This window comes from Dipodomys merriami, unplaced genomic scaffold (genome assembly GCF_024711535.1).
Source record: "Dipodomys merriami isolate MVZ:Mamm:240054 unplaced genomic scaffold, mDipMer1.0.p SCAF_53, whole genome shotgun sequence".
Classification (NCBI taxonomy): Eukaryota; Metazoa; Chordata; class Mammalia; order Rodentia; family Heteromyidae; genus Dipodomys; species Dipodomys merriami.
Window position 1 is genome coordinate 6785102 of NW_027206102.1, and position 2456 is coordinate 6787557.

Below are 2456 nucleotides of genomic sequence, written 5' to 3' on the forward strand. Positions count from 1 at the left end.
ATAGCTAGCAAGATCAATAGAAAGCCCATGGATTGGGAGAAGATCTTCACTTGCCATACAACGTACAAGGGTCTCATATCTAAAATATACTTGAAACTAAAAAAATTAAATCCCCCAACAACAAATCCTCAAAGAAACAACTGCCCAATAAATAAGTGGGCTAATGACTTAAAGAGAAACTTCTCTGAAGAAGAAAGAAGGATGACCAACAGACACATGAAGAAATGCTCAATCTTCCTAGCCATTAAAGAAATGCAAATCAAAACAACATTGAGATTCCACCTCACCCCAGTTAGAATGGCAAAAATCAATAACTGTAACAACAACAGATGCTGGAGGGGATGTGGACAGAAGCGAACCTTATTTCAGTGTTGGTGGGAATGTAAACTTGTTCAAACAGTTTGTAACGTAGTATGGAGGTTCCTCAAAAGACTCCACATCGAGCTCTCCTATGACCCAGCGGTCCCACTTTTGGGCATTTATCCAAATGTTTACAAACAAGACCACACTAAAGCTACCAGCACAACTATGTTTATTTCAGCATTATTTACCATAGATAAGATTTGGAGTGGGTTTTTGATTCTCCATCTGTCATTTTTGAAGGCCCTTCTTCTACCTTTGCCAGTCCATTCTCCTTCCTTCATTCTCCACATCATTAAAGCAAGTCCCCAGTCCAAGAAGAGGCAGACCCCTTTCTCTTCTGGATCCAAGCTCCTGAGTTAGAACCTGGCTCTGGCCTCTTAACTCTGGGGCCCTCGCTGCCTGAGAAGTGGGAAAGATACAGTCTTCCTGTTCTGTGGTTCTGTGAAGACCATGTTGGTGTCCTGGCACACTGCAGAAGACCTCATGACTGGGAAGTGTTCCCTTCTTTCCTTCTTACATCCAAGTCCAATTCTGGCTTTTTTTTGAATGTGCTACTGAGGAATCAAACCCAGGGCTTCTTGCATGCTAGACAAGCACTCTCTCACTAATCCACATTCCCAAACCCCTCATCTTTTTCTTATTGGTAATTTTTACATAATTATGCTACCATTTTATGTCCCCAATTTTAATTTTCTGAATACTGGTTACTTCTAAGAAACCTGATTTTCTCTTCCCCTGCCTGGTTTGTGACTGTCCCTGCATTGGCTTCATAATAAAATGTAAATAAAGGCTGCTGAGGGTGACCTGCTTTAGGCAGATGGCTGCAAAGATTGTTGTGTATGTCTGTTTGTTGCCACTCCTGGACCCTGAACTCTGGATCTGGGCACACTCCATGAGCTGCTTTACTTAAGGCTAGCATTCCAACACTGGAGTCATATGGCTATACTTCTGGCTTTGTTGGCCCTGAAGTTGGACAGGGCTCTCAAAGACTTCTGCCTAGGGTGACTTTGACCATGATCCTCCTATCACAACCTTGTAAGTATCAATGAGGACTTCTGAGAGCCACTGGTGCCTGCCTAATCATTGGTCTTGTTGTTATTCTTGAACACACCAGTGAGTTCCCTATCCTCGGGTAGGAGCTGGAGCCCACAGTTCGAATCCTGGTCCTGCCACCTCCAAATGGCAGGAGATCCTAAGAAAGTCATTCCTATCCATATGAATACCAATGGAATGTGATGTATGTCATGATTGAATGGGAAGTTCTTAAATGATTCTAGGATAAAATTGTAAACAATTAGATTATAATACACTGATCAATTTTAATTATTATTTTATGAAACATTTAAACAATCACATTCATTAAATTGAGGCATAATGAAATACCTCAGAATTGGGTGTCACATAGTATAGAGGTGCCATTTTTTTCTGCCAGGACTTTCTTTAGTTAATTGTTATATCCCATTTTCTGAGTGTAATTTGGTATATGAAACTAGGATATATTATAAATCAATTATTCAAACAGTTTTTATCAGAAATGTTTATAGAGAAATTTAGAGATAAATCCAAATTATATATATTTTGAAGACAGTGCTTGGTTAGTACTCTTCTCGTATTCCCCCTTCCGTCCGTTCATGAGAATTAAACACATTGTAAGGTAATGCTTAGAATGTTTTGGTGAAATAGGTTGACTTTAAACCAGTGAGTTACTCTATGCTGCATTTTGTTTACTTAATATCCAGAAAAGCTAAATTCTTACTTTATCGTTTTCCTTAGGCTTTATACTCAGATTTAATCTCTGATGGGTGATAAATAAAGATATAAATATTTTTTAACAGTGGCTAAATTTAGGCTGAGGAATCTAGGTACAATGTAACTCATGAAGATAGGCCTCATCAGTCATGAGACCCTGGTATCAAAATGTTAACCAATGCTTACTGGTGTCTTGCTTATGAGATTTTGTGTATTATAAACAGTGGTTATGAGAATGTTTTGGAATCAAAATCATTTCATGGGTTAGGAACAGAAGAGATACATTATACACAGAACAAAATTTAAGGAGACATTCAAAGTTACTTACCAAGATATACATCATG